A 22831-nucleotide genomic window follows, 5' to 3' on the forward strand; every position below is an offset into this window, starting at 1 on the left:
CTTTACTCTATCTGCATCATTAAGGTTGACTCTACTTTAAGGACGCAGCTCCTCCCCAGTCATCTCTGAGTGCCTTCCAACCTAAGGGCTCATCTTCCGCCACTATATAATACAATGTTCCACTGCTACCTGTATGGTTTTCACTGGCCAATTTTTTCAGACGTATGTCACCAGGTCCTTCTTAGACTCTCTCCACAAGCTACTTTTTCTTTATTATTTCCAAGGAGTGGTAGACTAAGTCTAATTGTGTATTTGACAAAGAGTAATTACAGTTAACAGCCATGATCTCATTTCCATTGATTCATTTTGAGATTCTGTGTCCATTCAAGTTTCTAATGGTGCAAGGTAGATAGTAGGGTCAAGGTATTTTAATAAAGATTAAGGAAATCTATGTTTAAATGAAATGAACCCTTTGTGCTGTTGAACAAAAAACACTGGGCTTCAAGTTTGTTTGTTACCCCAAAAGTATTTGAATCAAAATTCTAGTCAGAAGTCCTTAGTTTTAAGGCTAGCCTTGCCACCAGCCATCTATGTGACGTTGGAACACTGGTGTTTACTGGCTTATACATTTATACAATGATGGGCATGGTACCAGATCTGGTGTTTCAACATTTATTTTTTCTCCTTTTTAGAAATAGAACCCTTTCTTAAATGAAATTTTCTCAGAAGCCCAAAATATAAAACAGATAAAACCGTAATTGTTCTAGTTGGATTCAGGGTGGGGACCCAGAACCCTCCCCCCTCCCCCATCCTGCACTTTCAGGGGTACCCAAGTGTCTCGGTGACAGCCTCAGAGATCTGTTGGTCTAAAATCACTGGAGTGAATAATTTCTAAGGTTCCCTAGAGTTTGAACATTAAACTATTATTATTTTGTTTTGTCTTGTCAGTGTCTAATAATAAATATAAATTATATTTCCACTAGATGGCAGTAGATGAAACCTTTGTTAGATCTGTTTCAACTTCACATTTAGACTGCTTAAAAATTTTTCAGACTTGAATTTCCTTATATTTTATGCTTTAAAATGTTTGTTTTTCTGAACCTCATTTATTTTTACTTAGTATCCTATTTTCACTATATTGTGGAATTATTGGTAACTCAAGCAGTTTTTACGATACCTGTTTAAAAAAACAAAACAAAACAACCCTGGTGACTTAGTGGTTAAGAGTTATGGCTGTAACCAAAAGGTCAGCAGTTTGAATCCACCAGGCACTCCTTGGAAGCTCTATGGGGGCAGTTCTACTCTGTCCTACAGGGTCACTATGAGTCGGAAAAGACTGGAGGGCAGTGGGTTTGGCTTTGGTAAAGCATTAGCCTTGGTGGCAAAATGGTTGAAGAGCTTGGTTGCTAACCAAAAGATCAGCAGTATGAATCCACCTGGTGATCCCTGGAAACCCTACTGGGCAGTTCTACTCTGTCCTGTAGGGTCACTATGAGTCGCAATCCACTAGACAACACGGATTTGGTCTTTTTTTTTTTTTTTGCTTTGGTAAAATATTACTTGCTCTGGTCACAAGAGTTTTAAAAAAATGCATAATATTCAAATAAATATATTTAGATGAGCATCTAATTTTTTTTAGTAATACTGTCGTCCCTCCATATTTGTGCATCCATGGATTCAACTAACGACAGATCAAAAATATTCAGGAAAAAAAAAAGTTCCCCAAGGCAAAACTTGAATTTGCCATAACCTGAGCACTCCGCTGAATCCACACGGATGAAGCGGTGTGTAGGCATCTCGTGCTGTCACCTCCCGCCATTTCACAATCCTCAGACTCTCTCCAGCGCTCGAGAGCATTGTTCTCCTCAGGTCTATTTAGTTTGCTACTTGTTGTGTGCACCCTTTGTTTCTGTGGAAACATGGCTGCTAAAAAGCAGCGAAGTGGTCAAAGCAATCCCTCAAAGGCTAAGGGGGACTGTAAGGTGCTATCTCTTGATTAGAAAATAAAAATCTTAGATCTTTTGAAAACTGGTCTGGTGCTGCCGAAGTGAGCCGTAACATGGGAAGAACAAATTGAGCATGCGCACAATAAAGCTGAAATTCGCGGAAGTATTAGTGCTGACCGCACAACACCAAAAATGGTCTCTCTGGTGTGTGATGAAGTGCTTGCAAAGACTGAGAAAGCACTAAGTGGTAAGTGTAAGCAGTAACAGCTATTTTCATAGCATTTACATTTTATTAGGTATTAAGTGACCTGGAGATGATTTAAAGTATACGGGGGGATGTGCATAAGTTATATGCAAATACTACGTCATTTTACAGTGTTTCCTTCTGTGGTACATAAGGTCGCTATGAGTCCGAACCAACTCTATGGTGCTTAACAACAGCAACAACGTCATTTTATACAAGGGAGTTGAGCATCTGTGCATTTTGGTATCCATGGGAGGTCCTGTAACCAATCCCTGGTAGATACCGCAGGACAACTGTACCTCCTTGGTTTTTCAGCTTCCTGACCTATAACTCAAAGGTAGTAGCAACAGGGTCACTCTCATTTCCTATTCCATACTACTTGCCCCCTAACCCTAATACTGAAATTCTGATGATAATAGAAATATGCGTTGTGTATACTGTTAATGTTACAAGATAGAGATGCTTTCAGTTTATATTAACCAAGACCAGACTCATAGCAACCCTGGGATAGAGTAGGACAGTAATGTAGGGTTTTCAAGGAGAAGCTGGTAGATTCGAACTGCTGATCTTTTGGTTAGCATCTGTAGCTCTTAACCATTGTGCTGCAAGAGCTAACCTGTTGCCATCGAGTTGATCCCGACTCAAAAGGAGTCTATAGGACAGGGTAGAACTGCCCCATAGGGTTTCCAAGGAGCGCCTCGTGAATTTGAACTGTCAACCTTTTGGTTAGCAGCGGAACTCTTAACCACTCCACCACAAGGGTTTCCAGAGCTAGGTGGTAGAAATTCATTATAAGGATAACCAGGAAGTGAGATAGCACAGGAAGCCGCTCTGTGCTCCGGAGGAGGGACTAAACAATAAATTCTTCTTTGCAATTTCGCAGCAGCTCTAGTGTTCTCCAAGACCCACCAGTTATAGTAACCTTATGCAACACTATTGTTGTTAAACTGCGTAGAGTTGGCCCCCCATTCATGGTGATCCCCTTGTTGCCAGGTAAAATCCCCAGGTTTTGCTCGGCCTGACTTGTTACCGCCAATAAACAAGAGGCAAAGGTGAGAGATTTAGAAAGACGCCTTTATTTCGTCCTTCAAGGAAAAGGAGCAATCGGGCTGCTGCCTCCAAGATTGCTCACAGGCAGCTTGGGGACCTCGGTTTTTACAGAGAGCGGACAAGGAAATGTAAATTCATCATGAATATTCAGGATTGACCTTCTTGCAGGTGCTCAGAGCTTGGGGATGACTATGCATTTTCTTTAGACAAGGGTTCAATCCCCCAGGATGGAGGAAGAGGTTGATTTTCTTCCATTAAGATGATAACTCACCACCCAGAGGTGGGTTGGGGCCATCTGTGGCCCATTCTGTGATTATCTTGTCAAGGACAATTTTAGAAGAATGTGGGGTTTATTCTGCTTGGTGTAGGAGGATAAGCCAGAGCAGATGTCTATTAGACGGGCTGGGCTCTGAGGCTGCCTGCCTCACTGTGCGCAAAAACCATGCCACCCATCATTGGTTGGAGATCAGACTGTTGTGACCCATATGGTTTTCCTTGGCTGTTTTTTCAGAGGTAGATCTCTAGGACTTTCTTCCTAGTTCATCTTACCCTGGAAGTTTTTCTGAAACACTCAACACTCAAGCCTCCACTGACAGACAGGTGGTGGCTGCACATGACATGAATGGGCCAGCAATTGAACCAGATACCCTGCAAGGAAGGCAGTGATTCTACCACTGAACCACTGATAGCTTATGCAACACTGAGCCTTCCTCCTTTTGTGCGTCACTTATTTGTACTCTCCAGCATGAGAGAACTGGTTGGGTCAATTTGCGCCTGGGGAGTGCAAACCGTTAATTGCTCAACTACTAGCCAAAAGGCTGGCAGTTCGAATCCATCCAGAGGTGCCTCGGGAGACAGGCCTGGTGGTCTGCTTCTGAAAGGTCACAGCCATGAAAACATTGTGGACAGTTCTACTCTGAGCACATGGGGTCACCATGAGTCAGAATTGACTTGACAGCAGCAAACAACCCCAACAACAAAAATCTTCCACAGGTTATCCCTAACAGAAAGAGTCTTGTGCTGCTTCGTTAACGCTGAATAGATCTCGGTGAGGGCAGCTTACACATGGAAGGGCGAACACCCGAACATTCAAAGTTTATACCTGTTGTCCAGGTGAAATTAGTCCTAGCTTCCCATTTTATTCTCAGAATCATCCCAATTTGAATGATACATTACATAGCTACCTGAATATATAGTTATCTTTTTCTTAAGCAATAATTCTTGTTCTTCAGGGCAGGGTCATGTGGTTCTATCTTTGTTCCTGCAAGAAGAACTGCCTGAGGCTACTTTCCCAGGCAGGGGCTGTGGGGCCAACAACAGGCATTTAAGCTGTATCTACTGACTGCCAATTATGTAGTCCTTAGAACAAAAAAAAAGATCATTTAGGAAAGAAAGCTAGCTTGAAACTCAAGCACTCTCCCTCATTAGTTCTATTTTAGCCCCTAGATAAAATCTTTCTCCAGTGCTATGTGGAAAAGAGGATATGATTTTCATTATCATAGATAGTGCAAAGCTAGAAAAGAACTTTCAGTGGCTTGTCTGTATTACACTAGAAATATCAGGGAAAATTCCAAAATTAGAGCTTTAAAGATGGTTAGTTCACCATCTTTTCTACATAAATGATAGATTGAGTCTTTAATCATCATTCTTAATAATAATTCACATTGCCATTAAATGTATAGGAAGTAGTTATCTTTCCATCTAAGTCATTACCGAGAATTCTCTTAAGTAGTCATCTTTGTATCCTTAAATACTCTTTTCCCACATTAGTCCTTTATCATTTTAATTGAATACAGCTAATATAGTGAATCATAGATCGCAAAGCCTTTCCCCCTTTAGAACTGGTTTATAATGAACAAACATTAAGTGATCGTTTGAAGTATTTAACTCAAGGAAGAAGAGACTGAGTTGTACCAATCTCCAAAATATTAAGAGTTTTTCAGAGAGAGCTATGATGAGCTACTTGCCTATCTTCATACAGAACATCAGAAAGAAAGATTAAGTCATAACTTGAAACGTTTTGTTTAGAACAATTTCCTGAATCCTTGTTTCCTTGCTGTTAGAATGGGCTTCTGAAGACATTTGTGTAAAGGTTTTTCTCTGGAAATTATTTATTTCACTTATGGTATTTCAGACACTGTTACACTGAATTGGAAATGGTGGACATAATGGGCTCACAGATGTTACTTCGAGCAGATAAAGTATGGAAATGCCCACTTATTTGGTTGAAAACGTCGTAGGTCTGACTGAAAGATTAACTTCTGTCGCCAGAATCCCATTTCATTTTCCTCATCCTGAACCTAAATAAAGATTACTATGTGTTAGCCTCCTAGCAGTTAGGTGGTGTCATATGACTAGCTCTGGCCAATGAAATATGACCGGAAATCATCTGAGTTACCTCCTGGAATAGCGTGAAGGAGCCAGCGTGCCTACACTCCTTGTTCTTCCAGCTTAGTGATGGTGGAGGCCGTGCATATGATGGCATAGCCACAATATAGAAAGAGCTTGGATTCCCAAGATTCTTCTTGAAGGGAGCTGTGCAAAGAGAATTTTGAATGAAGAAACACTTTTATGTCCTAGGCCACTGAAATTTCAGGGTTCATTTGTTGCCATAGTGTAGCCTGGCCTTTTTTGCTAATAAAGGGAATATTGAGGCTTTGTTTTTAAATTTTTATTTTATTTTTATGACTCAACCTCGTTGTCATCAGAGCTGAGATTCTTTCAAGTAAGTGTTAAGACAGTCATTACTTAAAAGCACAAAAGGCATAAAAACAATTTACAGTATAAAACGTTTGTAATTTGAATGGGACAGAAATTATTTGGAACCTTTAGGCTAATTTTAGCACCATATATAATCTGTAAAATCCTTAAATTAAGAAAAAATATGTAATGCTTTACAGAGTGTGGTTTAAAGATTATTTTGTAGTTTTATAGTTCTCTGTTTTCATTTTGTAGAGTAATAAAAAAAAAATAGTGTTGTGAAATTAGAAAAATCATAAAATTTCTGTGACATACATAAGCTTTTTCAGCATAGGAACATAAATGCATTTCACCTGATAGATAGGGGGACCATGTATTTTGGTTGGCTTAAGGCAGTCTCAATTTTTGCCTGTTGTCTCATTACAATTATTAATAATGTCTCCTTTCATTCTAAAATTGTCCTTAATTGGATGATACATCATATCATAATGTCAGTGAGGTCACAATGATCAGTGATAGTTTGGAAAACATGTATCTGATACAGTTAAATGTCCATTTTTCTCACCTCTGTGGAACACATTGCCTCATGGAAATAACATTATATGGGGGTGTTAGCTACTCAGGCCAGCCCACAAAAGAGTTTTAAATCCATGACTGAGTTAAATCATGGTGATTAGTAAATTTAAAATAAAATTTATAGGTTTTTGTGGATTGGCTCAGGAACCTAACCATCATGTATATAAAGCATTGCATCAAATCAAATGAAAAATGTGGTCTGGTTTCCGATAACCAACTCACCAAGGAGCTTGAGAACATTGGTTCATTTTCATTTCAGTATAAACAGTGGTTTTGAAATGCAAATTCCATTTTCTTAAAACTTTTTATTATGGAGCATTTTGAACATACCAAAAGTAAGTAATAATACATCAAACCACCATGTAGCTCTCACCCCAGGCCAAATAACCATCAACTAATGGCTAGTTCTGGAAACCCTGGTGGCGTAGTGGTTAAGAGCTACGGCTGCTAACCAAAAGGTCGGCGGCAGTTCAGATCCACCAGGTGCTCCTTGGAAACTCTATGGGGTAGTTCTACTCTGTCCTATAGGGTCGCTATGAGTCAGAAGTGACTTGATGGCAACAGGTTTGTTTTTTTGGTTTTTAATGGCCAGTTCCACCCTATCCACACTCCCTCTACTTTTTCCCTCCTATAGTATTTTGAAGTGAATCTAAGACTTCATATCATTTTATCCATATGTATTTTAGCACTTATCTTCAAATGATAAGGACTCTTTGTTAAATGAAGTTTCCATATAATAGTATATGTTTAAAACATATTTGTCAAAATAGGTTTGAGTTGAAGCTTAACACTCCAGCATTTGGCCACATTAAATGGATACTATCTCTTGAACTAACAGTCTCGCCATTTCACCTTTATCAGAACAAATTAACTTCTAAACATTCCAAAAGTAAACTCGACATTTCCCTTTAGATAATTTAGAAATATATGTACACACTCCCAACCAGAGATCAAGGAGCTGTGAAGATGTGTTCTGCAGCTGTCTCCTTTTGAAGTCTGTGCTCAGACACTTCAGATAACAGTGTAACTTAGGTTTCTAGGAAATGGAACAGCCTGTTCTTCAAGGAAGAGGTGAATACCTTCGTTGGTAGGTTAACTTCAAGAAAAGTAGTCCTAATAAGTGGAATTTATGGAGCCAATATTAAAAAAAGCCAATATTAGGAGAGCTAAAATAATGTCTTGCATTGGCCTGTTTATTGAGACTCGGACACAACAGCATGCTATAAACAAATTTGATTTACTTTGTGCTAAAATCATTTCTGTATAACCTTTTAATATGCTTAATAGGATTTTTAGGAAGGAAAAAGTACCCTTTCTGGTTCATTTTTTATTTAAATGGTATTTATGATTTGTTTAAAAAGAGAAATCTAAACTACTTTTTTTCTTTATCAAATATGTAATTGAAAGAAAAGAGGGGAATTAATTTATTTAGTACAAATTCTATTTTTAGTAAACTTAAGACATTTTGGAGAGTTGCAACAGATTGTTTATATATTGTACCAACTTCTTGGAATTCTCTCTCCCTCTCTAATATATTCTGTATTAGTTGCCTACTGCTGCCATAACAAAATACAACTATAGTGGCTTTAAACAAGAGAAATTTATTCTCTCACAGTTATAGAGGCTAGTAGTTCTAATTCAAGGTGTCAGCAAATCAAGGCCCTGTTCTCTCTGAAGGCTCTCTGGGAAGATCCTTCCTTGTCTCTCTCAGCTCTGGTAGCCTCAGGCATTCCTAGGTTTGCAGCCGCAGTGTAACTCAGTGATCAATGGACGTCTTCTCTGTCCCTCTGAGTCTCTTCTCTTTTCTAAGGACACCATCATGATTGGATTAGGACCCACCCCACCCTCGTATGACCTCATGTTAACCGATATTTTCAAAGACCCTATTTCCAAACACTGTCATGTTCACAGGTACCAGGAATTAGGACTTCAACGTAAATTTTGGGGGGGACAATATTGAATCATGGAGCCAACTCGTGTGTTACCCATTGCCTATTGCTGTGGAGCCGATTCTGACTCATAGCGACCCTAAAGGACAGAGTAGAACTGCCCCATTGGGTTTCCAAGGAACAGCTGGTAGATTTGAACTACCAATCTTTTGGTTAGCAGCCACACACTTAACCACTGCACCATCAGGGTGTGTGTGTGTGTGTATATATATATATATATTTATATTTATACCCTATATATATACCATTTATATATATATGATTATGTTTTGGGTGGCACTGGAGATAAGGTTTACCATAATTTGATAACTACCCTTTATTTTATCTTTGTATCAACGGATGAAGTTGATCTTTGACTTCATTAGAGTGTTCTATTTAGATTCCAGTGCAGGAACAAGCAGCATGGTAAAGGGCATAGTTCTGTTCCTACCACCTAGTAGCCACATAACCAAGGTAAAACCTTGGTTTTCTAAGTATAAAATGATAATACTAACACTTAACCTACAAGAGTACTGTAAAGATTAAATGGCATTATTTACATCAGTAAATTTTTAAATCAGTTCTCTTTTTGCATTTGCGTATAATAAAATGGCCAGCTTTAAGTTTAACTTAAACAAATACAGTCTTGTAACCAGCACTGTAATCATGGTGGAGATATTTCCATCACTCACTGAGGTTCTGTTGTAGTCAGTCCCCTCCACTCACCCTCAGCTTTGGTCAACAACTTACCTGCATTCTGTCATTACAGTTTTGCATTTTCTGTATTTCATATAAATGGAATCATTCAGTATGTAGTTTTTGTGTCTGGCTTTTTTTTTACTCAGCATAATGCTTTTGAGATTCATCCATAACATTGAATGTATTAGTAGATCATTTCATTTAATTGCCTGCTAAGTAGTATTTTTCATTAAGTAAATACATCACAAGTTGATGGACACTTGTGTTGTTTCCAGAGCCCTGGTGGTGCAGTGGTTTAAGAGCTTGGCTGTTCTGTGAAGCAAAAGGTTGGCAGTTCAAATCCACCAGCCACTCCTTGGAAACCCTATGAGGCAGTTCTACTCTCTGTCCTACAGGGTCGCTATGAGTTGGAATCAACTTGGCGGCAACGAGTTTGGTTTGGTTTTGTGTGTGTGTTGTTTCCAGTTTGGGGCTATTATGAATAAAGCTTCTGTGAATACTCAAATGCACATCTTTGTGTGGACATATGTTTTGTGTATCGTAGGTAAATACATAGAAATGGGATTGTTGGATCATATGGTAAATTCATGATTAACTTTTAAAGTAACTGTAGAAGTATTTTCCCTTTAAAGTGGCATATCATTTGCAGTCCTGCCGACTATCTGTGTACCAATTGCTCCACATTCTCATCAATACTTGCTATTGTCAGTCATTTAAAAATTTTTAGCCATTCTGGTCTGTGTGTAGTAATATTATCTCATGGTAGTTTTAATTTACGTTTCTCTGAGGCCTAATATTTTTAACATATTTTCTTGTACTTATTGTCCACTTGCATATATTCTTAGGTGATGTGTCTATTAAAGTCTTTTTCCAGTTTTTATGTTATTTTTTTCTTCTTGCTATTGAATTTTAAGAATTCTTTAAATATCCGTGATATAAGTTCTTAATCAGTTGTATGTTTGCAAATGTTGCTCCCACACTGTGGTTTGCCTTTAAAGTCCTTAACAGTGTCCTTTTTTTTTTTGTTTTAACTTTATTCAAGGACTATTTATTTGATAATATAGCTCAAATCAGAATCACTTGGAGGGCTTGTTAAAATAGAAATTGCTGAGCTCCACGCACAGAGTGTCAAATTCAGTAAATCCAAGGTGGGAGATGGATAATTGGTGTTCCTACACATTCCTGGGTTTTCTGGGACACGTTCCTAGGTGGTGCTGATGCGGCTGGTCTTGGGACCACACTGGAGAACCACTGGTCTTGGGACCACACTGGAGAACCACTGGTCTTGGGACCGCACTGGAGAACCACTGGTCTTGGGACCGCACTGGAGAACCACTGGTCTTGGGACCGCACTGGAGAACCACTGGTCTTGGGTCTGCACTGGAGAACCACTGGTTTAGTAGTTGAGTGAGAGTTAAGGAGCATCTGGAATTCGTTTGATTCTTTAAGATTGCCTTAATAGTGGCCTTTCAAGAAGGAAAGCTTTTAATATTGAAGACTAATTGAAAAATTTGTATTTTCTGTGTTTTATCTAAAAGTCACCAAGATATAAGTTTTAGCTATTATATTTAGCTCTATAAACCATTTCAGATTTTTTTATAGCTTAATTAGGGGTCAAGATTAATTTTTTTGCATAAATACATCCATTTTTTTCTGTTACAATTTGTTGAAAAGACCCACTTGCACTGGCAGTGCATTTGCTAAGATTGGAGTGATACAGCGAAGATTAGCATGTCCCCTGTGCAAGGATGAAGTATTTCATATTTTTGAACCTGCTTTGCTGTGTGTACTTTCACCAAAAATATAATGAAGTAGCACAAAAAATTAACCCCCACAAAAAAACAAATTGACCACGTCTGTGACACTCTGTTCTGTTTAATTGATCTATATGTCAATCATTATGCCAATACCACAATGATTTGATATTTTAGCTTTATAGTAAACCTTGAAGTCAAGTAGTATAAATGTTTCAACTTTGTGCTTTTTCAAAGTTGTTAAGGCTATTCTAGGCTCTATGCATTGCCATTTACTTTTGGAATAAACTTGTCAATTTCCACATAAGTACGTGCTGAGCTTTTAATTGGGAATACCTGAGCTATAGGTGAATACGAAGAGAATTGAAACCTTTACAGTGGTATGTCTTCTGATCCATGAACATTACATCTTTTTCCATTTGTTTAGCTGTTCTTTAAATGTACCCAGTAAAGTTCTGGAAATTTCAAGATACAGGGCTAGCATGCATTTTGGTAAATGTAGTATTCCTGTATGCATTATTTTTGTTGCTATGATCATAAAAAATGTTTTTATTTCAAAATTTAGTTCATTGCTAGTATATAAAAAAGTAACTGACTTCTGTATATTTACTTTGGATATCATACCTTTGCTAAATTCATTTCTTCTAGTAGCATTTTTTGTTTTTATTTCTTTGAATTTTTATGTAGATGATCCCGACATCTGCATATAAAGATAGTTTAATTTTTTCTTTCTAGTATGGATGGAATTGATCGAGTGATTGTATTATTGTTATAATTTTTTTTCCTATTTCACTAGCTAGGACTTATACTAATTTGTTGAAAAAAGTGGTGAGAATAAATTTTTGCCTGGCTCCTGATCTTAGCAGAAAGCATTCAGCCTTTCACTATTAAGAATGGTGTTAGCTGTGAATTTTTGATGGATTTTTCTTTCAGGTTGAGGGCATTCCCTTCTATGTATAGTTTGCAGATCATTTTTATTATGATTAGATGTTGAATTTATCCAGTGCTTTATTCTGCATCTAATTTAGTAAGTGTCTTAGGTTCTCAGTGCTGCTATAACAAAAATGGCATGAGTAGGTGGCTTTAAACCCCCCCCCCCCCAAAAAAAAGAACATAAATTTATTTTCTCACAGTTCTGGAGGCTAATAGTCCAAATCAAGTCTTGGCCATGTTTGTTCCTTCCTTGTTGCTAGTCCTAATATTCCTTGGTTCCTTGTAGACAGTCCTTATATGGCATTGCTCCTCTCCCCTTGTCACCCATGTGTGTCTCTGTCTAATCTGTTCTTCTTTTTTTTTTTTTAACTCAGAAGTGGTTAGATTTAGAACTCACCCTACTCAGGTATGATATAATTAACATAACAAAGAAAAACCCTATTTCCAAACAGAATTGCATTCACAGGTACAAAGGCCAGGAATTCAACATGTATTTTGAGGGGACTCAATTCGTTCCATGACACTAAGCATATGATTTTTGTTTTTTAGATAAAAATATTGTGAATTATATTGATTATTGAATAAGACAAACTTTCATTCCCAGGATGATACGTTATTTCATTTTATACATTGTTTTATTTTGTTTGGAATTTTTGCATCTCTATTCAGGAGGGATATTGATCTCTTTTATTTCTTTAAAATATTGCCTTTAGTTTTTGCATTAGGTAATTCTGGCCTTATAAAGTTACTTGGGAAGTAATCTCCTATTTTCTGGCACTTTTTGTGTGAAATCAGTATTTTTTCCTTAAATGTTTGGCAGAACTCACCATTGAAGTCATCAATGCATGATTCTTTGTGGGAAGTATTTTAATTATGACTTCAATGTCTTTAATAATTATAGAATTTTAATATTATAAGATTATTCAATCATCTATTCCTTGTGAGGGAGCTTTGGTCATTTGCATCTATCAAAAAGTTAGTCCGTTTTACCCAAGATGAGAGTAAGCATGTAGCTGTTCATAATATTTCCTTTTCATCCTTTTAATGTCTGCAGGACCTTTAATGGAATCCTGGTGGCGCAGTGGTTAAGAGCTCTGCTGCTAACCAGAAAGTCAGCAGTTTGAATCTACCAGCCACCCCTTGGAAACCCTATGGGGCAGTTCTGCTCTGTCCTATAGGGTCTCTATGAGTTGGAATCGACTTGATGGCAACAGGTTTAGACCTGTATTTATGTCTGTTCTTTTGTTCCTTATATTAGGTATTCATTGCTTTCTTTTCACTCTGTGGATTTGTCTGTGTTGGAGAGAGTTGTAGCAAAAGCTGTAGTTGCCACTATCTTTACGTGGATTGGAGTGTTAGATATTTTTCACTGTGATTAATATTACACAAAGTTTAAAAAGATTCTCTTGCTCTGCTTATCCAACCAGAGGCCTTTAATGTGGATGATTTTGAGCATAACCCACCTTAAACATACTTGAGAAATGTGGTAATGCCTGAGAGTTGCCATTTTTCTTCCTTCTTTGCTTCTGTCCACTCTCTTCCCTTCTGATTTTCCTAAGTGGTGTGTGTGTTTCAGATGCATCTCTTAACAAAATCCTTTCATCTCAATCTCTCTAATGTATCTGGAATTTGTTTCTCTCTCTCAATCACTACCGTCTCTACTAACTACTACCATTCCCAGACTGAACTATAACCCTCTCATTAGGTTTTCTACTTTTGCTCTTGTACTCTTCTAATTCCTTTTCCACACAATATCCAAAGAGGTGTTTTAAAAATAGAAATATAATCATGAAATTGCCCCCTGCTTAATATCATTTGGTGGTTGCCCAAAATTCTTAACATGTCTCATATTCATAACTCAGCTCCTGCAGGCATATCCAGCCACATTTATGCACTAGATCACTAGTTTCTGTGCTTTTTTTTCCACCGTGATCACAGTAAGAAACACATTTTGTACCATCATCCAGTACACATGCATGCCTGAAACAAAAGATTTTACAAAAGTATTTCTTTTTCTGCGTATACGTGCACGTGCACACACACTCACACATATGTGACAGATTTGAATGTGTGATTAAATACCTATTTTCCCTCACTACATGGGATTAGGAACTGTATTTTCCTATTATTGGCTTTTTGCATTATCTTCAGTACCTAAAATAATGCCTAGCGCAGAGGAGGTACTCAGGATATGTTTGTTGAGTGAATACACATTAATCTTTGAAGCATGCCTTAATATTGCATGATTTGACCCTTGAAACCATTTCTTTTTAAGATTTGGAAACACTTTGTCCTTTGTCCAAATGGCTGTACTTTGCCAGAGGACTGTTATCTCCCAAAATACTGCTCAGTAATGTTGATTTGGTTTATAAATTCCAATATATAGAGAAAAATAAATATGTAGAAATTATAAAGGAAAACCATACAATTAAATTTCTTTCTTCCTCTGACACCTTTCTGGGTAAAACATACCTACTTTGAATTTTGATTTGTACAAGGCCTTTGTCAAAATATATCTTAGGAATCTCACTGTTAATTGGCCTTGAAATTTGTATTGCAAATTCAACTGGTTGATTTTTTTTTTTATTTCATTTTTAAACAACTTCATTTGGAGTTATACTGAATATATAAAGAATCCTTTCCCTAGTTTTTAATATATTCTAAATAGAAACTAAAAGCTTAAGTAATGCATATAAAAGTATATAATGGGAAATTTTTTCCCTCAATAGTTTGCAATTAAATTGTTTTCTATAGTGAAAGTAAAGCTAAGAAAATATTTCCCATTCCTCTTTATAGATGTCACTGTATGTGTTAACTGCAGTAGTTTACAATTGCGATAATTTCCTTTTGAAATAGGTAATAGTAGCTATTTCAGGAATAGAAATTCACACATTAGACATTAAAATATATACTATACAATATTGGAAGACAAGCTAATCCTTTTTTTAAAAAAATATTTGTATGTTAACTTTTTAAAAGGAGAACATCTCATTCTTTTTGTCCAGATATTTTTTGTCTTCGGGCAGAAATACATTTTCATTTAATAGACTCGATTCATTGTTGTAGAATCCATTAAGCAGTAACCGAGTGCCTGAAAGCTTTAGGTGTTATAAAGGATGTTGGGAAATCTGATGAAATGGGAATCTGAGCTGGACAGGTAGGATTCATTATGTTTGGAAGCAAACTAGAGTCAGCTTTAAGATGGATTCATCATGGCAGTTTATAAAACCATCCAGTATATAATTGGTGTGGTGTTGCATAGATAGACTTCCTTCCTAAGACCTGAGCCATTTAAGTGTTGAATATAATTTATATTAACCTCAAGCACTAAAATCAACTCATTTGGTAAAGTGCAGTGGTTACCTATTAACTCTTTGGAGGCCCTTATACAGTTTATCTTTAGTCCAGGATTTGAATGGAATTAGAAGTATGTTACTCTAACCCAACTGGCTTCGAAATACTAGCATATACCAGGAGTGAACCAGAAAAAAAAAAAAACAAAACACTAAAATCATCTGTTATTTGTTTTTCTTAATAGATATTGTTTTTATTATCTCTTCTGAAATCATTTAAAAGAATAAGGTTATTCTCATTGATTTTTATAATTAAAAAATGGAAAGGAAAACAGGCTCAAAAATCAGTAGTGGTTAGGCTAGTCTTCCATTTTGCTACTCAACCCTTGAATTTATATATAATTCGATGATATGTCCTCCTAACAATGATTTATTAGTTAGGAATTAACCATTTTTGTTGTTTTGTTAGGTGATTTCAAGTTGGTTTCAACACGTAGTGACCATATGTACAACAGAACTAAACACTGCCGTTCACAGTTATTGCTATGTTTGAGCCCTTTGTTGCAGCCACTGTGTTAGTCCATCTCTTTGAGGGTCTTCCTGTTTTTTGATAACCCTCTACTGTACCAAATATGATGCCTTTCTCTAGGGACTGGTCTCTCCTGATAGCATGTCCAAAGATTGTGAGACAAAGCCTCGACATCCTTGCTTCTAAGGAGCATTCTGGCTGCACTTCTTTTGAGACAGATTTGTTTGTTCTTCTGGCAGTCTGCTGTGTAGTCAATATTCCTTGCCAGCACCATAAGTCAAAGGCATCAATTCTTCTTTGGCCTTTATTCATTGTCCAGCTTTCACATGCATATGACGTGATTGAAAATAATTCCCACATTCTGCTGGATCACTTTCTTTGGAATGGCATGAGTATGGATCTCTTCCAGCTGATTGACTAGGTAACATAGACAATTTCTTGGCATAGACAAGTGAGCACCTCCAAGCACTACATCCATTTGTTGAAGCACCTCAATTTGCATTTCATCAATTCCGGAACCTTGTTTTTCGCCAATGTCTTCAGTGCGTCTTGGACTTCTTCTTTGAATACCATTTGTTCTTGATCTTATGGTAGCTCCTGAAATGATTGAACATTGACTAATTCTTTTTGATACATTAACTGTGTATTCCTTCCAACTTCTTTGGATGTTTTCTGCATAGTTCAATATTTTTCCCGTGGAATCCTTCTATATCACAATTTGAGGCTTGAAATTTTTCCCTAGTTCTTTCAGCTTGGGAAATACCGAGCACGTTCTACAATTCTGATTTTCTAACTCCAGGCCTTTGCACATTTCGTTATAATACTTTGCCTTTTCCTCTTGAGCTGCCTGTTGAAATTTTCTGTTCAGCTCTTTTATATGATCATTTCCTCCATTTGCTTTAGCTACTCTGTGTTCAAGAGCAAGTTTCCAAGTCTCTTCTGACATCCATTTTGGTCTTTTCTTTCTTTGCTGTCTTTTTAAGGACCTTTCTTCATGTATGATATCCTTGATGTCATCCCACAACTCGTCTGGTTTTTGGTCATTAGTGTCCAATGCATCAAATCTATTCTTGAGATGATCTCTAAATTCAGGTGGGATATACTCGAGGTCATACTTTGGCTCTGGTGGACTTGTTTTAGTTTTCTTCAGCTTTGGCTTGAACCTTTTTATGAGCAGCTGATGATCTGTTCTGAAGTCGGCCCCTGGCCTTGTTCTGATTAAGTTGCAGTAATAACTTTTAAAGTAACTAGGAAAAACTAAAAGAATTATTTAAAAAAATTATTTTTTAAAAAATTCTCTAAACTTGAATGAAGAACACCAAGGTCACACCATAACTATGAGCCCAAGAGACAGAAAGGGCCACATGAACCAGAGACTTACATCATCTTGAGACCAGAAGAACTAGATGGTGCCCGGCCACAACCGATGACTGCGCTGGCAGGGAGCACAACAGAGAACCCCTGAGGGAGCAGGAGAATAGTGGGATGCAGACCCCAAATTCTCATAAAAAGACCAGACTTAATGGTCTGACTGAGACTAGAGGAATCCTGGCGGTCATGGTCGCCAAACCTTCTGTTGGCCCAGGACAGGAACCATTCCGAAAGACAACTCATCAGACATGGAAGGGACTGGGCAATGGGTTGGAGAGAGATGGTGACGAAGAGTGAGCTACTTGTATCAGGTGGACACTTGAGACTGTGTTGGCATCTCCTGTCTGGAGGGGAGATAGGAGGGTAGAGAGGGTTAGAAACTGGTGAAATTGTCACGAAAGGAGAGACTGGAAGGGCTGACTCATTAGGGGGAGAGTAAGTGGGAGTATGCAGTAAGGTGTATATAAGCTTATATGTGACAGACTGACTTGATTTGTAAACGTTCACTTAAAGCTCAATAAAAATTATTTAAAACGTTCACTTAAAGCTCAGTAAAAATTATTTTAAAAAAAATTCTCTAAACTTAAAGACTTTACTGCAGACTTCTCTATTTCCTGACCAGCCTTTAAATTTCTCTTCTGCTATGATGGTTGCAATTTTTGTTTCTCAGCAAAGTATAGGGATGCTGATATATTTTTTAGTTACATTCTTTACTTTTGTGGCCCCCTCCTGGGTCAGATTATGGTGGGTAGCATTAATGTTGTTAGTGCTAACCTTGGAAACATGTAGAAGTCTTGGCCATTTGGCAGCAGGAGGTGAAACTGGATAAAGACATTTAGAGAAAGAACAAGGCAATTCCTGATCTGAAGAAAAAAGGGTTAAAAAGTTCAAGTATGGCTGTTTCTTCATACAGCATACTACACTTCATCTCTGTGGCTTCACTCAGTGATAACGGTCAGAATTTGTAATGTCATTGTAATAGCCATCTTTGTTTTTGCTATGTCTACTATTGTACCTTCTTTTCTTGGAATTCCACCTTTCATTCTTCTTCATCCATATTGGTATATTGGTAAAATATAATCCCTTGTTGCCTCTGTTAATACATCATTGGTGAACATCTTACCCAATCTTGGCTAACGGAGATCCTTCTTGATTTGAATTTGGGACTGAGAACTAGCTCAATTTTTATGAGTGTTTGGGTTTGAACATGTAAAATTCAAGAGTTGTCAAAGCTGTTGTTTTCTATAGTTGGACTTGGACAGAAAAGGCAGTATGCAGCAAAAAAGAACAAAGAGCAGATAAGTAGAAAGGATGCAAAATTAGAATATGTCCTTGGTTCCATTATGCCTGAGGACTGAATTCATTCCTCTTAGAGACAAGTGTGTAACTTGGCAAATGAGACAATCCTGAGTACAGTAGCAGTAGATGTGGCTTCCTGTTGATAATGGCTCTTTGATCTTGTCACTTTGCTAATGTTGGTGACTAACAGATTATGTCAGTGATGATGTGGTTATGGAACCAGCAGCTATACTAGAAGATTCCTAATTTGTCAGGCAGCTTCCTGATTGTAGAAGATTCAGTGGCTTCCTTTTTGGCCTAGTTTTATGTTTTAGCTAAGAGTTCTTTCTGATGTTTAACCTGAAGTATTTTTGTTCAGTCCTCCCAGTGATTCTTTAAGCCATTTAACACCCTGTAATAAATCATCTGGATCTCAGATTGCCAAGGGTGGATTCTGTTCCCTGCAACTCAGCTCTAACAAATAAACAAGTAAAGCATGTAGAACACTGTCACATAAAAAAAGTAAGCATTAAAAATGTGGTAGATGGTATTATAAACTTATTTATTCACGTGTACTTGGGATTTATTGGTAAACAAACAAAATCCGTATCTTATTATCTATTTGATGGCCCTTATACAGTCCATGAGGAGCCCTGTTGGTATAGTAGTTAAGCACTTGGCTGCTAACTAAAACGTTGACAGTTCAAACTCACCAGCCACCCCAAGGAAGAAAGATGTGGCAGTCTGCTTTCTTAAAGATTTACAGCTTTGGAAACCCTACGGGGCAATTTTACTCTGCCCTGTAGGGTCTCTATGAGTCTGAATTGACTTGATGGCAGTGGGTTTGGTTTTGGTTCTGTACGGTCCATCTTTAGACCAGGATTTGAATGGAGACAGAAGTGTGTTACTCTAATTTGACTGGCTTCCGAAATACCAACATATGCCAGGTGTAAAGGTATATTTACTAATGTCATTTATTATTTACTTACATTCTAGTAGGGTGAGACAAAATGTATATATATATATATATATTTTTAGAAGGTAATAAAAGCTGAGAAATAAGAAGGGGAATCAGCATTTCCAGTATTAAATATGGTGATCATGATAGGTGACATTTAAACAAAGACTTGAAGGAGGTTTGTATTATTATTTTTTAATATTGTTTCACTATACACAATTAAAGACAAAACTTTAATGTCTCCTCAATATTAATTTACTTTAATGAGCCTATAAAATGCTTAAAGAAAAATCCCATCTTGTTACCTTTCCAAGTGTCATTATTCATCTTCTTCAGATAATAATTAATATATAGGCTTTAACGGAAGTCTTCCCTCCAGACTGACTCGCACAAATTTTCAGAATCTGAGGATTGTTGTTTTTTAGTATTCCACTGAGATCCAGATTGAAGAATGGGTTGCAACTGACAAGGAATTACTTATAGCTCATTAGGTTTGAGATGTAAAAGCATAACAATAACAAAAGAAGAGAATTTTCCTGGGTGTCATGGGTTGAATTGTGTCCCCCCAAAATACATGTCAACTTGCTTAGGTCATGATTCCCAGTAGTGTGTGGTTGTCCTCCATTTTTTGATTGATGTAATTTTCCTATGTGCTGTAAATCCTAATCTCTACCTGTGGTTAATGAGCTGAGATTGGATTATGTTAAAGAGGATTAGAGTGGGATATAACACTCTTACTCAGGTCACATCCCTGATCCAAAGTAAAGGGAGTTTCCATGAGGTGTGGCCTGTGTCACCTCCTTTTATCTTACAAGAGATAAAAGGAAAGGAAAGTGAGCAGAGAGTTGGGGACCTCATAACACCAAGCAAGAACCGCTGGGAACAGAGCATGTCCTTTGGACCCGTGGTTCCTGCGCTGAGAAGCTCCTAGACCAGGAAAAAATTGATGACAAGGACCTTCTTGGAGAGTTGACAGAGAGAGAGAAAGCCTTCCCCTGGAACCGGCACCCTGAATTCGGAATTCTAGCCTTCAAGACTGTGAAAGAATAGATTTCTTTTTGTTAAAGCCTTCCACTTGTGGTATTTCTATGACAGCAGCACTAGATAACTAAGACACTGGGTTTGAGAGTTTCACACAAACATGGCTTACAAGAAATCTTAGAAATCATAAATCACAATTCTTACTATGTACAAATCCCTTATAAACCAGCAAAGATCATTCCAGTTTTCCAAAATGTCTCCAAACTGAATACAGTATTTCATTTGAGATTTGACAAAGGCCTATAAACATGGAGTTTTTATCCTCGTTCTGGGTGCTCTACATTTTTAAGTTTAGTTTAAGTTTTCATTAAATACTTTTGCCTGTCATTATATATCACATTATTGAGCAACATGGAGCTTGAAATCCATTAAAAATCTTACCTGTTATTCATGTTCACTCTACTTACTTGTCTATACCCTTGCAGTTCTGTTTTTCAAATTCTTACCACCAAATTTTATATATTTTCCCTGTTAAATTTCATCTGCTTAGATTCGAATCATTGTTTTAATTTTTCAATCTAAGTAGACCCTGACTTGTCTCTCTTACCACCCTTCTATAAGCTCTTCTCTATTCAGACTTCCTGGGATTGATGAATGCTTTGATTGTTGTTGGGTGCCATGAAGTGAATTTCGACTCATAGCAACCCTATGTGACAGCGTAGAACTGCCCCATAGTGTTTTCTCAGCTGTAATCTTTATAGAAGCAGATCACCAGGTCTTTCTTCCTCAAAGAGACTGGGCTTGAACCACCAAACTTTTGGTTAAATGTATCAAAATAGAAGACAAAGTCTAGTGGCGTGATGCTAAAAATATCTCATTGATTTCCGTTGCTTCCACACTCAGGAATGATAATCCAATTATTTACACATTTTCTGGTATAAAGCATTGTGTCCATTGAGTAGATGAACTTCTGTATGATTTAGTTTTCTTGTATGTATTATTTATTTGTTCTTTTTATTTATTTATTTGTCTTTAAATGGGAATTGTATCACGAAACTTGAAATTCTGCTATTAGAATTAAATTAGATAAGTTAATAAAATGCCTGGCATATAGGAAGTGGTCTTTGAGCTTAAGTTCTCATCATTTCTCTTTGGCTTCCTACCTGTTTTCTTAGTATGTTGATACTGCCCAATCCTGTCCACAGGAATATAATGATGTTCATGATTAAAAATTTTTCTGAAGTTTGTATTCACAATGACTAGACTATTGCCCTATCAAACTAAAAGTATTTAAGTCATAATTTCAACTCGTCTTTCCTTCTTTGCTTGGGATCAAGCATAATTCTAATATACAGAAGTGGTGGAAGAAGGAAGGTCTAGTGTGTAGACCTTGGGTTCAGAGGTCAGACAGGGATGACTTCAAATTCTGTCTCTATCCTTCTGCATAAGTCAATGAACTCTCAGCCTGAATCTCTATATCCGTAAATGGGGTTAATAATAGTTTTCTATCTAAAAGCTATGAGCACAATGCAGAACCATAGTCAGAATTAAAAGAGCCTTCAATAAGAACACTCTGACGATAAGATCTTCAAGAGTCTCAAGAGTTAGTCAAAAAAGGCTTTTAGTTTATACAGAAGAGTATATGAGGCTAGAAAGGACTTGGTGGGGGGAAATGGGATGAATGGGTAGGATGATCTGATAGTCAGAGATCAGAGAATACTTTCCCCTGAGGCCAGCCTGTCTTCACGGAGGAGTCCTTAAGAAGGGCTTGTTTGCTGGCTCAGGCTGAGGTTAGGCCAAAGTTTGGGGGCCTGGGGAATGGAGGGAATCTTAACCAAAGTTTGGTTAACAAGCATCTTGTTCTCATTTGTTTCTGATCAGGGGACAGAACAGGTCAGTTAATCAGTTATGCGACAAAGAATGAGAATTTGGAGGGTCTGTGTCTGGCCTTGTCCTAAAGCAAACAAGATAGGCACAGTGTGTCTTACCTAAGAAATATCAGTAAGAGTGGCTCTTTGTAGTAAGTCATTGTTAGAACACAAAGAATCAGGGGATTTCTTAACCTTCTCTTGTTTTCCAGGCTTGGGAAAAGTTCAACATTGTCAGAGGCGAGGGGCTATTTCAAACAGGATGGTTTGGAAGACTTGAGAGACCTAAAGGAGAGAAAGTCATGTGGCTGGGGGTGGAGGTGGGGGAGGCTGAAGCCAAAGGGTGTTTGGCTAGTTAAGTAACAGTAAGGAGGCCAGCATGGGCACAGGGAAGAACAGTGGTTGATGAACTCAATGCAATAGCTGGGGTCCAAACACGGAGAGTCCTGTAGTCACTGTGAGCACTTGAACCTTTATTCTGAGTGGTTTGAAGATTTTGAGAAAAGCGGTGACATGATTTGACTTATATTTTAAAAGTATCACTCTGGCTGGTATGTTAAGTATAAACCACAGCAGAGGTGAGGGTAAAATTAGGGACACCAGTTAGTGGTTTATTGGTTTGTGTATTTGTTTATATGTGTGCATAAACCAAACCCAAACCCAAACCCATAGCCCTCCAGTCGATTCTGACTCATAGTGACCCTAGAGGATAGAGTAGAACTGCCTTTTAGGATTTCCAAGGAGGGGCTGGTGGATTCAAAATACCAACTTTCAGGTTAGCAG

At 37.5% G+C, this 22831-nt stretch overlaps 1 pseudogene; it reads left to right on the forward strand.

Moving 5' to 3' along the window:
- Positions 1-10765: 10765 nt before the first annotated feature.
- Positions 10766-10851, forward strand: LOC111750734 (U6 spliceosomal RNA; annotated as a pseudogene).
- Positions 10852-22831: the final 11980 nt, after the last annotated feature.

This window comes from Loxodonta africana, chromosome 20 (assembly GCF_030014295.1).
Source record: "Loxodonta africana isolate mLoxAfr1 chromosome 20, mLoxAfr1.hap2, whole genome shotgun sequence".
Taxonomy (NCBI): domain Eukaryota; kingdom Metazoa; phylum Chordata; class Mammalia; order Proboscidea; family Elephantidae; genus Loxodonta; species Loxodonta africana.